Source organism: Phyllobates terribilis, unplaced genomic scaffold, assembly GCF_046119375.1.
Source record: "Phyllobates terribilis strain yellow unplaced genomic scaffold, ASM4611937v1 Scaffold_12__6_contigs__length_324123572, whole genome shotgun sequence".
NCBI lineage: Eukaryota > Metazoa > Chordata > Amphibia > Anura > Dendrobatidae > Phyllobates > Phyllobates terribilis.
The window spans coordinates 196,207,561-196,231,116 of NW_027362772.1; the positions used below are offsets into that span (position 1 = coordinate 196,207,561).

General features: G+C 45.3%; 1 protein-coding gene across 4 annotated transcripts in view; it reads left to right on the forward strand.

Annotated features, from left to right (window-relative positions):
- Positions 1-242: 242 nt before the first annotated feature.
- The window catches only part of LOC141173198 (germ cell-specific gene 1-like protein), a 93,866-nt gene continuing 70,552 nt past the window's right edge, over positions 243-23,556 (forward strand). For 2 of the 4 annotated variants that reach the window (XM_073657823.1, XM_073657826.1), the window contains exon 1: positions 291-478. The gene's annotated coding sequence lies outside the window, so the exon portion shown is untranslated. Of the gene's footprint in view, positions 479-23,556 lie in introns of all 4 variants that reach the window. The other 2 variants (XM_073657825.1, XM_073657827.1) reach the window with 2 other exon arrangements.

Genomic DNA, 23,556 nt, shown 5'->3' on the forward strand with positions numbered 1-23,556 from the left:
TTAAACTCACCCCATTTATGTTCACTATGCCCAGTTACCAGGACACGATCCCAGTCTACAAGACTTCCCTTGATTGAGTGAACTTAGCTTTCCTAAATTTCCTGTTTTTTGTATGTGTAATGTTTTTTAGAATATTACACTAAAACTTACCATATGATCTGATATTGTGTCTCATCTTTTAGCTTGTCTTTTTACCATTACTGTAAAAAAACATTGTTTTAATTGCTTATCCTAAAGTGGCCACATGGTGGTAGTCTTCCTCCATACAAGGACAATCACATCCCACATTGAGCCATGCATTCATCATAGTGTTCTGCAGTGCACCACCAGCTGAGTGGTAAGTGGATAAAAAATGGCCAGATCCTCTCCTATTTATATAGGGAGATCTTATAACCCTGACATGGACATTGAAACAACAGGTACATGAATGTCATGCTGAATTCAGAGGTCCTAAGAGTGACACAAGGTTACGTAATATGTAAGTATGCTTTTTTGCATAAGTGGAAAAGGCAGGAATGTGAAGGCACGTGATATTTAGGGTTGGTATATTGCACTTCGGCATACGTTTGTAAAGTTATACTGCCCCTAGGTGGATAATAGGCGTATAGGCCTAGTGCTGTCAGCCGGCAAGGTTACCTGTGTAAAAGTGAGATGTTGTCTGAGCTGCTGGCTGATATGGGAATGTTTTCACCCTGCCTGTTGCATTGCTAGATTATTTCTTTCAGTTCAGGTACAATATTTGTCCTTATTAGCTTTAATCCTAAAAATTTCTTATGGCTGCAATCATTTTTCATTATCATCCAGTCAATTAAAAAAAGAGAAATGTGTATAGAAGTATAACTACTGATGTAATAAATAGCTTGCATGTCTTTTCTACTATGCTGCATATTGGGGTTGGGTGATGAAGATGATGAAGGCTGGTTATCATAATAAATAATAGTATCTATAGGTATCTTTTAAGAGCTAAGTGTCCGTAGAGATATTGCAGAGGTGGTTCATTTAATTGGTATAATATGTTAAAGAGATTGTGCCATTTATCACTGGTATACGTATATGATGTCTGACAACTAGGACGTTGGTGATTCTGAGAACAGGGATAATAAAAAATAATAATTTTATTTATATAGCACTAACATATTCCGCAGCACTGTACAATTAAGCGGAGACATGTACAGACAATACAAACAATAGAAAGTAACAGTTGCAGGAGGAGTGGGGGTCCTGCTCACAAGCTACAATCTATAAGAAAATGGGGGGGACACAATAGGTAAAAAGTGCTTGTCATGTACCGTCCAGCCATCATTATAATAAATGAGGATTTTCATATAAAGCTGCATGATCCGATCATCAGCCAGGATCTGTCTAAGTGCAGTTATTGTGTGCTATTGCGTGCATCGAGGATGTGGACACCACAGGTGAATAGGAGGGAGCAGATTATGATAAACATTTAGAAGGAGGGAACAGGGGAGAGTTAGGTTAGCGAGTTGAGGTGATAGACTTGTCTAAAGAGTTGTGTTTTTAAAGCACACTTAAAAACATTGGGGCTAGATATTAGTAGGTTTGTTTGGGGTAGTGATTTCCATAAAACTGGTGCAGCACAAGAGAAGTCTTAGAGACGGAGGTGCGAGGTTCGGACTATGGAGGATCTTAATCTTAGATCAGTTGTAGAAGGGAGGGCAGGGGTAGGGTGGTAGATAGAAATGAGGGATGAGATATAGGGTGGTGCATAACTGTGGATAGCTTTGTGGGTGAGAGAGATGTTTATATTGTATCCTGTATCGAATAGGCCACCAGTGCAATGACTGAAACAGGGTAGGGGCATCGGTGTAGCAGCTGGACAGAAATTCTACCCTGGCCGCTGCATTCAGGATGGGTTGGAGTGGAGAAAGTTTGGTTAGAGTGAGATCGATCAGTAAAGATCACTCCCCCTTCCCAGGGAACCCCATGCGAAACGCACGTTTGGGCATTAAGACTCATGCCAGGACACACTCCTTTCATGGGTAATGCACCTACTACTTACTATTCATGCATATGGCCGTTTATTTTTAACCCTATGTGATCCTTACATGGTTACCTCACACAGTGCAGCTCACTCTGCGCTGTTATACATTGACTGATTGACATATTGTTATTGTAAGGTTTGGTCACTTTCTATATGTGTGGGCCATCCAGAGGGTCTATTTAATGTACTACTTTTGACCATTGTCATGTTTTTACATTTTTGCTACCCAAACACTTGTCTTATAATTATTTATACTTTACAGTCCTAGATGTGGTCCTATATTTTGGTGTCCTCATCGGTCACTAGTGTATCTACTAATTTATAATTGACCATTTTGATATTTGCTCTACATTAATAAACTCTTCACACTCTGCAAAATACGGACGGATAGCGGGGATGTTCTGACACCAACTGCAACAAGCTGTAACTTAATTTTGCAATTATTTCATTTTAGACTCCTACTTGTATTATGCCGCAGTGTGTCATGCTGAATCTTGAACATTCTCTCTGTTTGGAAACAAACACCATGTGTGAGTGGTGAAATGGAACCTGATGAGTCACTGACATGAGATAACTATGACTCTGACACTGCTGCTTCTGAATGTAGAAAATAATATTTTTTTAGCTCAGAAACATCAGTTTTGCCAATCTTAATTAAAGAAGGAGCCCCAGAAGGTTTATTTATTGCCCACATTTGTATGACTACAAAGAAAAGTTAGGCTAAGTGCATATGGCAGCTGCGCACCTAGCAGGAAGCATATATACACTGGAGAAGCTCCTAATACATATGACGCACCCCTGGGCCTGTATCGCGCAGCGTTGCGCACGCGGGAGCTTACCCGGAGCCGGATCTGTTGAGGGTTGTAGTCTCGTGGCGGTGACCCGCTCCGTGCCCAGGGAGTCAGACTAAGTGGCGCTGTATTAGCGGTAGATGTTGTACGACTACGCCACCCGTTGAATGCAGCGAAGGAGCTGCCGCTGCAGGGCAGACCGCTGAGGCCGGTGGTAGGATTGTGCAGCGTGATAGTATCACCCCCAACGGGAGGGGTATGGCCTCAGGGCAGCCGACGTGGATGATGGGGGTAGCAGGAACCACTCGGAGACGGTACGGTGTAGTTCAGGGTCTTTACTGGTGACAAAGATAGACCCTCCCGGAGTACTGCTAGCGATTGGGGCCTGGTCAGTCCTTGAGCAGATGGGATCTCCCCTGGCCAGGCAGAGTTGTAGGCCTCCCAAACTAACTGTACTCTTCTGGCTACCTTGCTAGAGGCGGGTATAAGTAGCCCACGTCCCTGAGTGTACCGTGTGGTGCTCACCCGTATGGCCGGTGACTCGGGGCCTTCTAGTAGCTTCCGCTCCACGACGGCGGTGCTGGTCCCACGCGTGTGACCGTGCCTTCGGGTTTCTTGGCCAGAGGACCTGAAATCCCCTGCCGGGCGGTTTCTGCTGCTGGGTAAGAGTTAGTCCCCACAGCCTCGGACTCCGGGTCCGGTGATAGCTTCTCAGTCAGGGCGAGCTCTACAGCTGCCAGCCCCTGACTCCTTGTAGCACTGCGCCCACAGAGCTCCTGATGTTCTTTTCCTATATCTGCTTCTCTTCTCTGTCTCTACTTCTTCTCTACTCCCTAACCCTGCCTCAGCCCTAGGTTTATATAGGGGAAGTTCTTCCCCTCCCAGGACTGGGCAGGAGGTGTGGCATGCATAGGATCCCTGACCAAGAGACCTCCCACCTGCTCTCAGACATAACATTGCTGTTACTGTGGAAACCAGACCCCTGGGGTGCCACATTCCCCCCTAGTGAAATTTAGTACTCCGGGACTAAACATATTTTTAAACATAACAAGGTATAAACAATAATAGTACAATAAGAAAAACATATAAAGATGGTCACGGCGTGTCCGCAACCGGGTGCAGTTTTTGAAGAAAAGCAAGGTGTCCATTTCACCAAAACAGGGAGACGTAACCAGGTAGGGGTCTGTCCTGCCCCGAGTCCTTAACAGTCTTTAGTCCATTCCTAGGTTACGCTCCAATCATGTACAAGGATTCCCGGTAAATCCACCAAGGACTCCTATAAATAACTAGAAACACCTAATTATACACAAGCAACAAGAAAAACAGGTAACCACAAATAAAACAATTTATACACTTCAAATCCTCCAACGTGCGGGTAACTGGCCTCTAGTGGCCCTAGTGGACCTACGGAGCTGACTGTCTAGCCCTGAACTACAGAGTGTAGGAGCTGTCAAGGGTAAACTGGGCAGCTGTCTACCGGCTCTTTGGCTCACTAGGGGTACGGCAGGCTCACTATAAGCAGAGGGTTGATCCTCCTGTTCTGCTTGTGTGGAGTCTTCTGCCTCCTGGACCGGCTGCTCTTCCAGCTCTACCTGTTGCTCCGTAGGCACTTGGGATGCTGGTTGGAGGAACGTGAGGACGGGTACCACAACTGCACCATTGACTTGAGTCCAGGACCGAGGGAAGTTTCCGAGCACAGTACTAACCATATCTTCCCTTTCCTCTACGGGTCGATGGTCTTCTTGTTCCTCTTCAGGGTTCCGTAGCTGTTCAGGACACTTCTTCAGGTGATCCCGGGATACAATGGCTATGGTCTCCCCTCCGTCTTTACTGATGGTACAGACTTTCGGGTTCTCGTGGCTTGAGGGCAGTACGGTGTACGGGTCCTTCCCCCACTGGTCGTCCAACTTGTGGAGCCGTCTTTTCCTCTTCAAGACCTGCTCTCCGGGTACCAGGGGAACAGCGGGAGCATACTGGTTGTAAGTTTTCTCTTGTCTTTCCCTAGCCTGACAGAGACTTCGCTCCACGCTCTCCTGTACTTTCCGGTACTGCCGCTGCCTCTCTGTGTCCCAGTCTGCTTCTGGTGAAGTGTCCTCGGGTGTCAGGACTCCCATTTCCAGGTCAACAGGTAACTTACCAGGTCTCGCCCTCATTAGGTAAGCCGGGGTACAGTTGGTGGAACCTACCGGGATGTGGTTGTATAGGTCCACCAGATCGGGCAGCTTCTCAGGCCACAGACTGCGTTCTTCCAGGGGCAACGTTTTCAGGAGATCCATTACCACCTGGTTCATTTTCTCACAAAGTCCATTAGTTTGCGGATGATAGGGTGTCGTCCTTATCTTCCGGCAGCCATACAGATTGCAGAATTCCTGGAAGACCTCCGCTTCAAAGGCAGGTCCTTGGTCCGTCAGCACTTGGTCCGGGTACCCGTGTGGGCGGCAGAAGTGCTGCTGGAAGGCTCTAGCTGCTGTTTGAGCCGTTAAGTCCTTAACGGGGATGACAACCAAGAACCGGGAGTAATGATCCACAATGGTTAACGCGTAGACGTAGCCACTTCTGCTTGGGGTCAGTTTTACATGATCCAAGGCTACCAGTTCCAACGGCTGCCGGGTGACGATGGACTGCAGGGGAGTCTTCTGGCTGGCACGGTCCTTCCTTCTTAGGTTTCACGGGCCACAGTCTCTGCACCACCTCTCGATGGTTCCCCTCATGCCTACCCAGTGGAACCGCCCACGCAGCAGGAACTCCAGCTTCTTCCATCCGAAGTGTCCAGCCCCGTCGTGGTATGCTTCCATCACCATGGCTGCGTCTCTCCGTGGCACCACTACTTGCCAGATTAGTTCATGCGTCTGGGAGTTAACCATTCTGCGGCACAACTTCCCCTTGTAAAGGAACAGTCGACTCTTCTCAGCTCACAGTTGCTTGGCTTCCTCCGGAGCGTCTGGGTCAAGGCGAGCCTCTGGCCGAGTCAGCATCTCCTTCACCAGCCGGACGGCAGGGTCACTGTCTTGCGTTTCCTCCCAGTTGTAGTGAGGCAAGGGGTTAAACGTAGCGGCTTGCTTACTCCTTACCCGATGGGAATACTGGATAGTCCCATGACGGTGGAACGCGGGGAGTTCGACTTCTTCCAGTCCCTCTGGATCTTCTCCTACGTCCGGTAGGTTTGGCATCCTGGACAGGGCGTCTGCGTTGGTATTGGAGCGTCCTGCCCGGTATTTGATTGTGAACTCGTAGTTGGACAGACGGGCCATCCATCTCTGCTCTAGGGCACCGAGTCTTGCCGTGTCCAGGTGTGTCAACGGGTTGTTATCCGTGTACACGGTGAACCGGGAAGAAGCGAGGTAGTGCTTAAAGCGTTCGGTGACTGCCCACACCACTGCCAGGAACTCTAGCTTAAATGAGCTGTAATTCTCAGGGTTTCTTTCAGTGGGTCGCAGTTTTCGGCTAGCGTAAGCGATTACTCGTTCTTTCCCCTGCTGGATCTGGGACAGTACGGCTCCTAGCCCGATGTTACTTGCGTCGGTGTAGAGGATAAAGGGCTGGCTGTAATCAGGGTACGCCAGGATTTCATCCCCCGTGAGGGCCATCTTCAGCTGGCGGAAGGACTCTTCTTCTAACTTCTCCCATTTGAAGGGCGGCTTCTGGTTCTTGGCCTTCCGGGACTGGCCTATCAGGAGGTCCTGCATAGGAGCTGCCTTTTTGGTGAAACCGGGGATGAATCTGCGGTAATAGCCTACCAACCCCAGGAACTGCCGCACTTCCTTTACACTGGAGGGACTTGGCCATTCCTTAATTGCGGTGATCTTATCAGGGTCGGGAGCCACTCCGTCAGCGCTCACCACGTGTCCCAGGTACTGCACCTTTGGTTTCAAGAGGTGACACTTGGAGGGTTTTACCTTTAAGCCGTAGCTTGCCAGAGCTTCGAACACTTCCGCCAGGTGTTTCAGGTGGTCCTCATAAGTCTTGGAATATACGATGACATCGTCCAGGTACAACAGGACCGTCTCGAAGTTTCTGTGGCCCAGACAGCACTCCATTAATCGTTGGAAGGTTCCCGGTGCGTTGCAGAGTCCGAACGGCATACAGGTAAACTCGCTAAGTCCCATCGGGGTGGTGAATGCGGTCTTCTCCCGGTCCGCCTCTGCTACAGGAACCTGCCAGTACACGCTAGTGAGATCCAAGGTAGAGAAGAAGTTAGCAGATCTTAAAGCAGCCAAAGACTCCTCTATCCTTGGTAAAGGGTACGCATCCTTGTGTGTGATACGGTTAATTTTCCGGTAATCTACATACATCCTCATGGTGTTGTCTTTCTTTTTGACTAAGACTAGTGGAGCTGCCCAGGGGCTACAGCTATCCCTGATCACCCCAGCCTCCTTCATGTCCCTAAGCATCCCCTTGGCGTGTTGGTAGTGTGCAGGGTGTACGGGTCGATACCTCTCTTTTATGGGAAGATGGTCTCCCGTGGGGATGTGGTGTTCTACCCCCTTGACTCGCCCGAAGTCTAACGGGTGTTTACTAAACACTCTCTCGTACTCTTGAACCACCCGATAGACTCCCTGTTTCTGGTGTGAGGGAGTGGAGTCAGTACCCAAATGTAGTTGCTGACACCAGTCCTCCATTGTTTCCTTAGAGCCATTACCTTCCTCCGGGGAAGATGGAGGCAAGGGCTCCACGGACTGTATGGAATTTTGATTGATGGTATACAATTTGGCTAGCGTGGCATACCGGGGCAGGTACACTTCCCTCTTCCCGATATTTATTATGCGAACGGGCACCCTCCCATGGCGTACATTGACCACCCCCCGTGCTGTCAAAATGGTGGGCCTACTGTCTGAGTAGACTGGTTCTACCATTGCCTGGTAATCTCTACCTCTCAGACCAATAGCTGCCCGGCACCAAATCATCATTTCACTTTTTGGGGGCATGGCAATAGGGAAAGGGTCACACATTCTTACGCTACCAATCTCACCACCGGAGAGTTCTATCTGTTGCCGTCGCATCAGTGCCCGGATCTCTTTCTGGAGCACTCGCTGCTGGCCGGAGCTGGCGTTCTTGGCAACCTGTTGTAAAAGGAAAATCACCTCTGCAAGACAATTTTCAATTACATTAGTTCCTAGAGTTATCTTTGGGTGACTCTCGTGTTTATCAATGTCTACAATGATCAGTCCCTGTGCTGCCAGTTCGACTCTACCGATTTTAATGGTCACCTCTTTAAATCCAATCTGTGGCACGGGCTGACCATTGCTGGCGATGATACTCAAGTCGTCGTCAGGGTAGCGGGTGATATCCGAGTCATTCCAGTACTGCTTGAAGAGCACGTACGGGATAGTGGTGACCTGTGACCCGGTGTCCAATAGGGCACTCATAGGGATGCCATCCAGTACCACAGGCAAGACTGGACGTCCTCCCACATATCTGTCGCGCCAGTTCGATGGGCCTGATGATCTTTTTCCTGGGGGTTGGCCCTCTACCCCAGGTTGTGCCAGTTTAAAGGACAGTACCTTGCCATATGTCCGGGTTGATTGCAGCGGCGGCAGATGGGTTGTCCGTCCTCGTTGTATCGGTCGCTGGGTCTTCCTCTGGCCAGTGGGGTCCTCCTTGGTCGACGCCACGGGATGTCCTCCGGTCCGGATGCCAGCTGGATCTTCCCTGGAGTGGAAACCTGTAAAGACTGCACAGTTCGGGTTAGCGCAGCAACGCTTTTAGCTAGCTCTTGGACCTGATGGTGCAGGTCTGGAGCCGGGTCATTGTTCAAAGCCTGCGCATCAGCTCCCACAGGCCCTGCCGACAAGGGCGCCGCCTCCTGGTGGTAAGTGGTAGTGGGGCATCTGTGGGTCACAACGCCACCTGGTGCTGGTTCTCGGAGCACCCGGATGGCTCTGTCCTTGAGCTGTGCAAATCCCAGATGAGGGTCCTGTAAGGCCATTGCCCGCAACTGGGTTCGGTGGGCATTGCAATATAAACCCTCTATAAATTGTTCAGTCAACAGCCTGTCCTCGTCTCCCACGCCGTCAGGGTCGGTCTGCTTAATGGCTCTCAGGGCCTCTTGTAGGTTCAGGGCATAGTCCCTTATACTCTCATGTGCCCGCTGTTTGCACCCGTAGAATCTAAGCTTGATCTCGGCTGAGGTGCGGGTATCAAAGGTGTCCCTCAGCCGGGTTAGTATCTCTGCGACAGTCCTCCTCCCAGGTGGCCAGGACTTTACCTCCCTTTGGGCTGCCCCGGTTAATTGGGCCACCAGGATGCTCACTTTTTGCTCCTCTGTGAGGGGATACACCTGGAAGAGGCTATCCAGCTTTTCTCTAAAGTCATGCAGGGTATGTGACTCCCCTGAGTACTGGGGTAGCCAGGCTGCCCCCGGGATATAGGGCATGGTGAAAGGCATGACCGCAACAGCGGTGGCGCTGGCGGGGGTTGAAGCGGTGAAGCTCTCCTCCGTATCCGACATCCTTCTCCCCCCTAGTGGACCGTGGCCTACCTTGCGATGATCCTCTTCCGTAGGCCGCGGCTCCGCAGTGGATCGTCAGGGTTGAGGACCTTCCGTCGCGCTCTTGCGACGTCGGCGTCTGCTGGGCTCCTTCCAGGACCTTACGCAACGTCCGGACGTGAGGCGGGGCTTCAGTTTCTCGCGCGCTTTCGGAGTCCACGCCCCTCTTCTTCCCGCGCGGCGTCCTCAAGATGGCGTCCAATGGCGGGAAAACTCCACGGTTGGCGGGAAGAAGGCCGAAGATGGCGCCGAATGGTGGGAAAACTCCACCGATGGCGGGAAGGAAGCGGAAGATGGCGCCGGATGGCGGGAATCTTCACCACAGGTAAGTTTGAACAGTCTTTTTCAGGCACGCAGTACCCGGTGGTTGCGGGCACGAGATCCTGCCGACTACGCCAAAAGTTGACGCACCCCTGGGCCTGTATCGCGCAGCGTTGCGCACGCGGGAGCTTACCCGGAGCCGGATCTGTTGAGGGTTGTAGTCTCGTGGCGGTGACCCGGTCCGTGCCCAGGGAGTCAGACTAAGTGGCGCTGTATTAGCGGTAGATGTTGTACGACTACGCCACCCGTTGAATGCAGCGAAGGAGCTGCCGCTGCAGGGCAGACCGCTGAGGCCGGTGGTAGGATTGTGCAGCGTGATAGTATCACCCCCAACGGGAGGGGTATGGCCTCAGGGCAGCCGACGTGGATGATGGGGGTAGCAGGAACCACTCGGAGACGGTACGGTGTAGTTCAGGGTCTTTACTGGTGACAAAGATAGACCCTCCCGGAGTACTGCTAGCGATTGGGGCCTGGTCAGTCCTTGAGCAGATGGGATCTCCCCTGGCCAGGCAGAGTTGTAGGCCTCCCAAACTAACTGTACTCTTCTGGCTACCTTGCTAGAGGCGGGTATAAGTAGCCCACGTCCCTGAGTGTACCGTGTGGTGCTCACCCGTATGGCCGGTGACTCGGGGCCTTCTAGTAGCTTCCGCTCCACGACGGTGGTGCTGGTCCCACGCGTGTGACCGTGCCTTCGGGTTTCTTGGCCAGAGGACCTGAAATCCCCTGCCGGGCGGTTTCTGCTGCTGGGTAAGAGTTAGTCCCCACAGCCTCGGACTCCGGGTCCGGTGATAGCTTCTCAGTCAGGGCGAGCTCTACAGCTGCCAGCCCCTGACTCCTTGTAGCACTGCGCCCACAGAGCTCCTGATGTTCTTTTCCTATATCTGCTTCTCTTCTCTGTCTCTACTTCTTCTCTACTCCCTAACCCTGCCTCAGCCCTAGGTTTATATAGGGGAAGTTCTTCCCCTCCCAGGACTGGGCAGGAGGTGTGGCATGCATAGGATCCCTGACCAAGAGACCTCCCACCTGCTCTCAGACATAACATTGCTGTTACTGTGGAAACCAGACCCCTGGGGTGCCACACATACGTTAAAGGAAATCTGTCAGTAGGATCAACGTTCCCAAGTCGTCTATATGGGCATTTAAGTCATAGGAAGATGAATGAAGTAAAGTGTCCAGCCTATAGCCCTTAACAGCTCATTTACAGATAAGAAAAACGTGCATTCCTCTGGAATAAGACATCAGATCACAGATATCAAGGTATCATCTTATTCAGTTTCCTATGACCTACATGCCCATATAGACGACTTAGGAGGGTTGATCCTACTGACAGATTCCCTTTAGTATTCCATAGGTCCCAATTCACCTGATGGAGTCCCATTCAGACATCAGTTTTTCATGTATGTGTTTGTCATAAATGTAATGGTAAAATAGTACCAATTTCTAAACCATCTCTTGAGAAGGGACGTGTCACTCTCATATTGAGCATACAAACATGGCTTCATCATAAATTGTAAATGAAACAAAAATCACTAACACTCTAACACTCCATCTGACCCCTGTTGCTCTACAACCCCCTGCTGTGAACAGGTAATTGAAGTAGGTTATCTGTTGCAGAGCAGACATGAAGCCTTTACACCAGACTGTGAGGGGACACTTTCTCTCTTGTGTAGATACGTCTTCCTGTGTTCAAAACAATTACAGGCAGCAAGGACGGCACTGGATACTAGTTATGAATATTGTTTCTTTTTGTGATCGGTGTAGGTCTTCTAGTTATGGAATACATATTTTCAGTGGCATGGCAAAGTGGCGAACACAACACATTTACTTGCATTGTCATGTAGTCTGCGCATTAGCCAGATGGATAAAGTTGGATATGCCACATGTTGTATGTATAGAAAGCTAAAATCATGATAGAAATATTGCATTAATATCTCATGCCTGGGATCTCCAGGGGAGCAGATATCCTTAAGGTCAGGGATCTCATAATTTTTAGCACCTGAGCTGCATCCCGTTTACCAACCCCCATCTGAGGTCATCAAGAGGCATGACTTATACCTGGAAAAAGTAAATTTCAAGAACCATTCTTCAGTGCTAGGAGATACAGCTTGCTGTGGGACTGCACCATTTTCCAATCGGAGCACCCCCTTCACCCACAAAGATCTGCGCCATTCCTGTGACATCAAGTCTACTAATTTTCTATTGTTTATCCCTTTTATTTTTATGTGATTGTATATGCTGTATTGTCTTGTCCCCTTTGTAATATATTTTGTATATTTTTATAAATACTGCCTAATTTTTTGGATTAAACATGTACAATTTAATAGCTTTGTCCCTCTTGCTCTATAAACCGCATTCCTGAAGCCTTGTGAGACCCCACGTTACCAGAAACGGGTGTCTAATCGGCCTGTATAAACGATTTGTGGTGGCAGCTAATTTTTTCTGTGGTTATTGCGGAGTTTGGCAGTGAAGTATTTATAATCTTGGTTTTTGGGACCAAATGTGTATATACTATACGTTCACTGGGAAGTGCACAATAACCGGCCTAGTAGCAAAAGCAGACGTGGCCTTGTCCATCAATCGTCAGTCAATTGTGTGATTGTTTTGATGATTGTCGGCTGTTGGTGACAGTGTTCGATCTGTGTTTTTCACAGATAGAACTTATACCTGTTAGTAAGAATTCAGATGTCCAAGAAACAAGGTCCATGTATGGACAGCGATGCACAGACTGGCCAAGGGTCTCCTGACCTGAGCTTGACAGCCTCATATACAGTGCTGGCCAAAAGTATTGGCACCCCTGCAATTCTGTCAGATAATACTCAGTTTCTTCCTGAAAATGATTGCAATCACAAATTCTTTGGTATTATTCTCTTCATTTAATTTGTCTTCAATGAAAAAAACACAAAAGAATTGTCCTAAAGCCAAATTGGATATAATTCCACACCAAACCTAAAAAAGGGGGTGGACAAAAGTATTGGCACCCTTTGAAAAATCATATGATGCTTGTGTAATTAACAGCACCTGTAACTTACCTGTGGCACCTAACAGGTGTTGGCAATAACTATATCACACTTGCAGCCAGTTAACATGGATTAAAGTTGACTCAACCTCTGTCCTGTGTCCTTGTGTGTATCACATTGAGCATGGAGAAAAGAAAGAAGACCAAAGAACTGTCTAAGGACTTGAGAAACCAAATTGTGAGGAAGCATGAGCAATCTCAAGGCTACAAGTCCATCTCCAAAGGCTTGAATGTTCCTGTGTCTTCCGTGGGCAGTGTCATCAAGAAGTTTAAAGCCCATGGCACTGTGGCTAACCTCCCTAGATGTGGATGGAAAAGAAAAATTGACGAGAGATTTCAACGCAAGATTGTGCAGATGGTGGATAAAGAACCTCGACTAACATCCAAACAAGTTCAAGCTGCCCTGCAGTCCGAGGGTACAACAGTGTCAACCCGTACTATCCATCGGCGTCTGAATGAAAAGGGACTGTATGGTAGGATACCCATGAAGACCCCACTTCTTACCCCGAGACATAAAAAAGCCAGGCTGGAGTTTGCCAAAACTTACCTGAGAAAGCCTAAAATGTTTTGGAAGAATGTTCTCTGGTCAGATGAGACAAAAGTAGATCTTTTTGGGAAAAAGCATCAACATAGAGTGTACAGGAAAAAAAAGAGGCATTCAAAGAAAAGAACACGGTCCCTACAGTCAAACATGGCGGAGGTTCCCTGATGTTTTGGGGTTGCTTTGCTGCTTCTGGCACTGGACTGCTTGACCGTGTGCATGGCATTATGAAGTCTGAAGACTACCAACAAATTTTACAGCATAATGTAGGGCCCAGTGTGAGAAAGCTGGGTCTCCCTCAGAGGTCATGGGTCTTCCAGCAGGACAATTACCCAAAACACACTTCCAAAAGCACTATAAAATGGTTTTAGAGAAAGCACTGGAGACTTCTAAGGTGGCCAGCAATGAGTCCAGACCTGAATCCCATAGAACACCTGTGGAGAGATCTCAAAATGGCAGTTTGGAGAAGGCACCCTTCAAATATCAGGGACCTGGAGCAGTTTGCCAAAGAAGAATGGTCTACAATTCCAGCAGAGCATTGTAAGAAACTCATTGATGGTTACCGGAAGCGGTTGTTCGCAGTTATTTTGGCTAAAGGTTGTGCAACCAAGTATTAGGCTGAGGGTGCCAATACTTTTGTCCGGCCCTTTTTTGGAGTTTTGTGTGAAATGATCAATGATTTGATTTTTGCTTCATTCTCTTTTGTGTTTTTTCCTTGCATGCAAATTAAATGAAGATAATAATACCAAAGAATTTGTGATTGCAATCATTTTCAGGAAGAAACTGAGTATTATCTGACAGAATTGCAGGGGTGCCAATACTTTTGGCCAGCACTGTATGCCTATTAGACAGTCAAGTTCAGGTCAGGAGACCCGCGGACAGTCCGTCTATCGCTGTCTATTCATGGACCTTGTTTCAAGGAACAAATGAAAATTGGAAAAAAATTAAGTGAAAAAAACTTACGGACATCTGAATTCGGTCTTATTGTATATGGGACTGTTCACAGGTCCGTGTATTTTTTTCACAGAGTTTTGTCCAATTTTGATCTGAGATATGGATCAAACTTGCCAATGAAATTCTATGGGTCCATGAAAAACTGGAAAGCAATTGGATGCCATCCGTTTGCTGTTCGTTATTCAGAGGTTGATAGAAGAAGCTTGAGAAGCTATAATTTTTTTTCATACAAGAAAAACTGATAAATTCTGAGGGTAAAAACTGACACACTGACCAGACACTGGTGAAAATCTGATCAAAAAGACTGATAAAACGTGGACTTATTTTTTCCAGATGATTAAAATCATTGACATCTGAATGAGCTCTTAGACCATTTCTGACCTTGCTCAATACACTTGTATTGAGCGAGCCTGCACCCATTTAGTCATAATGTGGCTGGGAGTATGCTTATTGCATGCTTGCGGTAACATGACCGTCTGCTCCAGGCGCCAGCACCAGAAAATCCTCACAGCATGCAGTGCACTTGATGTGAGGATTCACAAGTCTGCAGTCACATAGCATGACCGCAGACATAGAGTGACTGCAGACTTGTAGCTTAAGACCGAACAATCCCTTTAATGAGCGAGAGCCATCATATATGGTACATTTTTCCTTATTGGTGTATTTTACCTGGCAAAGAGGACTATCCATCCTGAAAAGTGTTGGACACTACGATAAACATCTAAATACAGGGAGAAGATGGAACATACGATCTTCTGATTCTTCACACACAGGGATTACTGTTTTCACATGTTCACTTGTGAACGAATCTGGGTACATTGTTGCACTTCCAGCTAAAATTAACTTTTTTGTAGTTTAGGTAAAAATTTAATTAAATTGTGATCACTGTTAACAAAGTTTTCACAAACTGACATTTGCAATAAGCTCTGCATTGTAAGCTACACTGTGTGCCGAATTATTATGCAAATGAGTATTTTGATCACATGATACTTTTTATACATATTGTCCTACTCCAAGCTGCATAGGCTTGAGAGCCAACTCCCAATTAAGTAAATCTGGTGACATGCATCTCTGTAATGAGGAGGGGTGTTGACTAATGACATCAAAGTCATTATATATAAGGTGTGCTTAATTATTAGGCAACTTCCTTTCCTTTGGCAAAATGGGTCAAAAGAGAGATTTGACTGGCTCGAAAAAGTCCAAAATTGTGAGATGTCTTGCAGAGGGATGCAGCAGTCTTGAAATTTCCAACCTTTTGAAGCGTGATCACCGAACAATCAAGCGTTTCATGGCAAATAGCCAACAGGGTCGAAAGAAGCGTGTTGGCCAAAAAAGTCGCAAAATAACTGCCCATGAATTGAGGAAAATCAAGCGTGAAGCTGCCAAGATGCCATTCGCCACCAGTTTTACCATATTTCAGAGCTGCAACGTTACTGGAGTATCAAAAAGCACAAGGTGTGCGATGCTCAGGGACATGGCCAAGGTAAGGAAGGATAAAAAACGACCACCTTTGAACAAGAAACATAAGATAAAACGTCAAGAATGGGCAAAGAAATATCTTAAGACTGATTTTTCAAAGGTTTTATGGACTGATGAAATGAGAGTGACTCTTGATGGGCCAGATGGATGGGCCAGAGGCTGGATCAGTAAAGGGCAGAGAGCTCCACTCCGACTCAGACGCCAGCAAGGTGGAAGTGGGGTACTGGTATGGGCTGGTATCGTCAAAGATGAACTTGTGGGACCTTTTCGGGTTGAGGATGGAGTGAAGCTCAACTCCCAGACCTACTGCCAGTTTCTGGAAGACAACTTCTTCAAGCAGTGGTACAGGAAGAAGTCGGTATCGTTCAAGAAAAACATGATTTTCATGCAGGACAATGCTCCATCACATGCATCCAACTACTCCACAGCATGGCTGGCCAGTAAAGGTCTAAAAGAAGAAAAAATAATGACATAGCCCCCTTGTTCACCTGATGTGAACCCCATACCCCATAAAGAACCTGTGGTCCATCATAAAATGTGAGATCTACAGGGAGGGAAAACAGTACACCTCTTGGAACAGTGTCTGGGAGGCTGTGGTGGCTGCTGCATGCAATGTTGATGGAAAACAGATCAAGCAACTGACAGAATCTATGGATGGAAGGCTGTTGAGTGTCATCATAAAGAAAGGTGGCTATATTGATCACAAATTTTTTTGGTTTTGGTTTTTGCATGTCAGAAATGTTTATTTCTAAATTTTGTGCACTGATATTGGTTTACCTGGTGAAAATAAACAAGTGAGATGGGATTATATTTGGTTTTTACAGTATTAAGTTGCCTAATAATTCGGCACAGTAATAGTTACCTGCACAAACAGATATCCTCATAAGATAGCCAAATCTAAAAAAAAAAACACTCCAACTTCCAAAAATATTAAGCTTGGATATTTATGAGTCTTTTGGGTTGATTGAGAACATAGTTGTTGATCAATAATAAAAATAATCCTCTAAAATACAACTTGCCTAATAATTCTGCACACAGTGTATATACAGTCTCACTTCTACTTGGATCATCCACAAACCATTTTTAGAATGACCCTGAAACAAGCTGAGAAATCTTCTCTGCTTTGCAATTGAATAAATCTGAACAAAATCAATATCTGGGTAGTTTCAGCTATAGCCACTATCCCAGCCTGTACAGCCTTCTCTATTGTGTCCATCTCCTTAGTGATGTTAGGGATCTATAAGCGACACCAAAAATTAGTATTCACAGTTTATCTCTCTTTGTTATTCCACCCACAAGGTTTCAACATCTTTCCAATGTTTCTTCCCTATTGCCTCTATTGCATTTGCTTTCATATCAATCCTAATATCCATTGAGACCTACTCCTACAGTTATCGTATTTGCCCTGTCTTTCACGAAAGAGTGAAAAATACCTGAAAAATTTACAGCCCAGCCATGTCAAAAGTTTAGTCATGTTTCAGCAACACCAAATACCCCAACTTATTCCTTTTTTGCTACATTTTTCACATTCAATTTCAAGTATGAACTTGTTTAAATTTTGTGGCCACATTTTTCTTCAATGTTCGTATGAAACACATGTATACGTGACATAAATAATTAAACTCCCCTATAAAATGCCAGGTTTTTGTCATTTAAAAAATCATACCAAAAAGTATAATTTCAGAACTTTTTCCACCTTTAAAATTATCTATAATCCGCAGAAATTGTGTCAGGAATACGTTCGTGGATATACAATAAAGCCTATCAAGATTTTACCACTCCTAGTGCTGGATATTCCCTTTGCCATTTGCAAATTAGACTTAGTAGCAAAGTTTACAAACTGTGTGCTGTTTTCAATAAATCTATCACACAAGAACTATACAAGTCCATATAATAGAAAAAAAAGGTTTCCATTGCACTCAAAAACAGGATAAACACATTGGGCGGCATTAACATTAACATGTAGTGCTCAATATTTGAGTTCAAATGTAACATCAAAAAGTAGATTGGAACTCACCACGTAGTATGATAAAGACAACTGTTTGTTTTCTTTGCATTATCGAGAGATATACAAAAAATAGCAATATATGGGAAACACAGTGGCTCAGCGGTTAGCCCTTTTGCCTTGCAGCGCTGGGGTCCTGGGTTCAAATACCACTAAAGACAGTGCTGATAATGTCTGTAAAGTGCTGTGGAGTTAATGGTGCTATATTAGTGAGTAAAATAAATAAATAAATCTACAGCAGTTTACTATACTATACTACATGGTGAGTGTCAATCTACTTTTTTATATGTTGCACAAGAAAATTTTAAATAGATCAATATAATAAATATAACAAGTGAAGTCTCCAAATTCAACAGAAATTTCACTTTTACTGATTACTGTAGTGTCAGAATTATTTACTCCACATAATTACAAGCTTCATTGATACTTAGAGCACCTTTTGACTGTTATGACTTGCTGCAGACATGATGCATAACCTGACAGCAGCTTCTGGCAACCTTCTTCTGGAATCTTATCCCACTCCTTATAGGTAATGGCCTCCAGTTCACAAATATTCTTGGGTCATGAAGAAAGTCGTCCAAAAAGTTAAGAGATCAATGAAAAGGATACAGAAAATAGCAAAGGCATTGAATGTTTCTATGGATAAAGCTGGACGCACAGCTCACAAGGTCAAATGTAAAGTAATAATGACTAAACTAACTAGACATGGCATAATGAGGAAGCTACCACTGGCTGGCACCGGATTCAAGAGGAGACAGGTGGTCAATCCTCTAGTGACTGCAAAAGATCTGCAGCAAGATTTGGTGACCGCATGCACTGAGGTTTAAGCTTGTATAATAACACGCAGACTAAAAGCTGCAGGTCTCCAAGCCTGGACTCCAACACATATACTCCCACTGAACCAAATGTTCTAGAAATGTTGGCTCCAATATGGTCAAACCATATAAACAAACAAGAGAAGTTTTGGGATTCTGTTCTATGAAGCAATGAAACAAAACTGAAACTTTTTGGGCCTATGAATCAGCGGTATGTCTGGAACAGGAAGAATGAAGCATTCCCTGAAAAGAACACCCTGCCTACAGTAAAGCAGGGTGATGGATCAGTGATGGTCTGGGCTTACTTTGCTTCTTCTGGTACTGGATATCTACAGCGTGTGGAGGCAAGATATATTCAATTAAATATCAGAAAATCCTCTGAGAAAACATAATGCATTCAGTGAGGAAACTGAAGCTTGGATATCGCTGGACTTTCCAACAAAACATTCATCCTAAGCATTCCTCAAAGTCGACTAAGCCTTGAGTTCAGAAGAAGTCCTGTAAAATTCTTTAATGTCTGTCATAGTCGCCTGACTTGAGCGACATAGAAAATCTTTGGTTGAATTTGAAGAAGGTTGTTGCATCATGTACACCCAAGAATATTATTGTAGTAAGCCATTGCCCATGACGAATGAGCTAATATTTGTTAGGGACACTGTCAGAAGCTGATGTCTGACTATGCATCAGATCATAACAGCCAAAGGGTGTACTACTTAGTACTAAAAATATTACAAGTGGCATTTTCTGTTGAATTTGGAAAGCTGCTTGTTACATTAGTTATTTTGAGATATATAAATTGTTTGTGTTAGAATGGATAGATAGATAGATAGATAGATAGATAGATAGATAGATAGATAGATAGATAGATAGATAGAGACATGAACAGTCTATAATTTTAAGGGTAGATTAATTTTAACATTGAGAGATATAATATCCCAAAAAAAATCAAGAAAATCATATTGTATAAATTAGATAAATTTATTTGCACTTTGCAGTGAGAAATCAATATTTGATCCCCTACAAACCATTATGAATTCTGCCTCCTACAGACCAGTTAGACGCTCCTAATCAACTCGTTACCTGCATTAAAGACAGCTGTCTTACATAGTCACCTGTATAAAAGACTCCTGTCCACAGGCTCATTTCATCAGTCAGACTCTAACCTCTACAACATGGGCAAGACCAAAGAGCTTTCTAAGGATGTCAGGGACAAGATCATAGACCTGCACAAAGCTGGAATGAGCTACAAAACCATAAGTAAGACGCTGGGTGAGAAGGAGACAACTGTTGGTGCAATAGTAAGAAAATGGAAGAAATACAAAATGACTGTCAATCGACATCGATCTGGGGCACCATGCAAAATCTCACCTCGTGGGGTATTCTTGATCATGAGGAAGGTGAGAGATCAGTCTAAAACTACACAGGGGGAACTTGTTAATGATCTCCAGGCAGCTGGGACCACAGTCGCCAAGAAAACCATTGATAACACATTACGCCTTAAAGGTTTAAAATACTGCAGTGCCCGCAAGGTCTCCCTGCTCAAGAAGGCACATGTGCAGGCCTGTCTGAAGTTTGCCAATGAACACCTGGATGATTCTGTGAGTTATTGGGAGAAGGTGATGTGGTCAGATGAGACAAAAATTGAGCTCTTTGGCATTAACTCAACTCGCCGTGTTTGGAGGAAGAAGAAGGATGAGTACAACCTTAAGAACATCGTCCAAACCGTGAAGCATGGTGGGGGAAACATTATACTTTGGGGGTGCTCTTCTGAAAATGAGACATGATGACTGCACCGTACAGAAGGGAAGATGGATGGGGTCATGTATCACGAGATTTTGGCCAACAATCTCCTTCCATCAGTAAGAGCATTGAAGACGGGTCGTGGCTGGGTCTTCCAGCAAGACAATGACCCAAAACATACAGCCAAGGCAACAAAGGAGTGGCTCAAAAAGAAGCACAGTAAGAACATGGAGTGGCCTAGCCAGTCTCCAGACCTTAATCCCATAGAAAACTTATGGAGGGAGTTGAAGCTCCGAGTTGCCACGCGACAGCCTCAAAATCTTAATGATTTAGAGATGATCTGCAAAGAGGAGTGGACCAAAATTCCTCCTGACATGTGCGCAACCTTCATCATCAACTACAAACAACGTCTGACTGCTGTGCTTGCCAACAAGGGTTTTGCCACTAAGTATTAAGTGTTATTTGCCAGAGGGATCAAATACTTATTTCTCACTGCAAAATGCAAAGACATTTATCTAATTTATACAATGTGATTTTCTTGATTTTTTGGGGATATACTCTCAATGTTAAAATTAACCTACCCTTAAAATTATAGACTGTTCATGTCTTTGTCAGTGGGCAAACTTACAAAAACAGCAAGGGATCAAATACTTATTTCCCCCACTGTATATGAACTGCATTTCATCAAATGAAGTTGGGGATTTGGACAGGATTAATGATGTTCTCAATACTGAAAAATGTAGGCAGGTGCATATTAGTGATGAGCGAGTATGTTCTGTTAACCCTTTCGGCGAGTATGCTCGGGCCGAGCACCGAGTAGTTACAGCTGCTCGGTGTTATGTTTGAATCACTCCCGTGCGCATGATTTGTGACTGCTTGACAACTTTAATACATGTGAGGAATGTGTAAGAAATAGACATTCCTTACATGTACTAAAGCTGTCAAACAGTCACAAATCATGCGCACGGGAGTGATTCAAACATAACACAGAGCAGCTGTAACTACTCAGTGCTCGGCCCGAGCATACTCGCCGAAAGGGTTAACAGAACATACTCGCTCATCACTAGTGCTTATCCATCATGAAATACTATCAGGGAGGTGTCTGATTGGCTCCAAATTATTTCTGCAGCAGGACAACGACTTCAAACATATTTACAGTACAGACCAAAAGTTTAGACACACCTTCTCATTTAAAGATTTTTCTGTATTTTCATAACTATGAAAATTGTACATTTACACTGAAGGCATCAAAACTATGAATTAACACATGTGGAATTATATACTTAACAAAAAAGTGTGAAACAACTGAAAATATGTCTTATATTCTAGGTTCTTCAAAGTAGCCACCTTTTGCTTTGATGACTTCTTTGCACACTCTTGGCATTCTCTTGATGAGAAGGTGTGTCCAAACTTTTGGTCTGTACTGTACATATATATACCCTGCTCAAAAAAATAAAGGGAACACTTAAACAACAGAATATAACTCCAAGTAAATCAAACTTCTGTGAAATCAAACTGTCCACTTAGGAAGCAACACTGATTGACAATCAATTTCACATGCTATTGTGCAAATGGAATAGACAATAGATGAAAATTATTGCCATTTATCAAGACACACTCAATAAAGGAGTGGTTCTGCAGGTGGGGACCACAGACCACATCTTAGTACCAATGCTTTCTGGCTGATGTTTTGGTCACTTTTGAATGTTGGTTGTGCTTTCACACTCGTGGTAGCATGAGACAGACTCTACAACCCACAGAAGTTGCTCAGGTAGTGCAGCTCATCCAGGATGGCACATCAATGTGAGCTGTGGCAAGAAGGTTTGCTGTGTCTGTCAGCATAGTGTCCAGAGGATGGAGGCAGTACCAGGAGACAGGCCAGTACACCAGGAGACGTGGAGGAGGCCGTAGGAGGTAACAACCCAGCAGCAGGACTGCTACCTCCGCCTTTGTGCAAGGACGAACAGGAGGAGCACTGCTAGAGCCCTGCAAAATGACCTCCAGCAGGCCACAAATGTGCATGTGTCTGCACAAACGGTTAGAAACCGACTCCATGAGGGTGGTATGAGGGCCCGATGTCCACAGATGGGGGTTGTGCTCACAGCCCAACACCGTGCAGGATGCTTGGCATTTGCCACAGAACACCAGGATTGGCAAAGTCGCCACTGGCTCCCTGTGCTCTTCAGAGATGAAATCAGGTTCACACTGAGCACATGTGACAGACGAGACGCAGTGGAGAGCAATCTGCTGCCTGCAACATCCTTCAGCATGACCGGTTTGGCAGTGGGTCAGTAATGATGTGGGGTGGCATTTCTTTGGAGGGCCACACAGATCTCCATGTGCTCGCCAGAGGTAGCCTGACTGCCATTAGGTACCGAGATGAGATCCTCAGACCCCTTGTGAGACCATATGCTGGTGCGGTTAGCACTGGGTTCCTCCTAATGCAGGACAATGCCAGACCTCATGTGGCTGGAGTGTGTCAGCAGTTCCTGCAAGATGAAGGCATTGAAGCTATGGACTGGCCCGCCCATTCCCCAGACCTGAATCTGATTGAGCACATCTGGGACATCATGTCTCGTTGCATTACAGACTGTCCAGGAGTTGACGGATACTTTAGTCCAGGTCTGGGAGGACATCCCACAGGAGACTATCCGCAGCCTCATCAGGAGTATGCCCAGGCATTGTAGGGAGGTCATACAGGCACGTGGAAGCCACACACAATACTGAGCCTCATTTTGACTTGTTTTAAGAACATTACATCAAAGTTGGATCAGCCTGTACTGTGTTTTTCCACTTTAATTTTGGGGGTGACTCCAAATCCAGGCCTCCATTGGTTAATAAATTTGATTTCCATTGATGATTTTTGTGTGATTTTGTTGTCAGCACATTCAACTTTGTGCAGAACAAAGTATTCAATGAGAATATTTCATTCATTCAGATCTAGGATGTGTTATTTGAGTGTTCCCTTTATTTTTTTGAGCAGTGTATACAACCCCTGGCAAAAATTATGGAATCACTGGGCTCGGAGGATGTTCATTCAGTTGTTTAATGTTGTTGAAAAAAAGCAGATAACAGACATGGCACAAAACTAAAGTCATTTCAAATGGCAACTTTAGGGCTTTAAGAAACACTAAAAGAAATCAAGATTAAAAATGTGGTACTCAGTAAGGGTAATTTTTTTCAGACCAAGCAGAGGGAAAAAATTATGGAATCACCCTGTAAATTTTCATTTCCAAAACTAACACCTGCATCAAATTAGATCTGCTCGTTAGTCTGCATCTAAAAAGGAGTGATTACACCTTGGAGAGCTGTTGCACCAAGTGGACTGACATGAATCATGGCTCCAACAAGAGAGATGTCAATTGAAACAAAGGAGAGGATTATCAAACTCTTAAAAGGTAAATC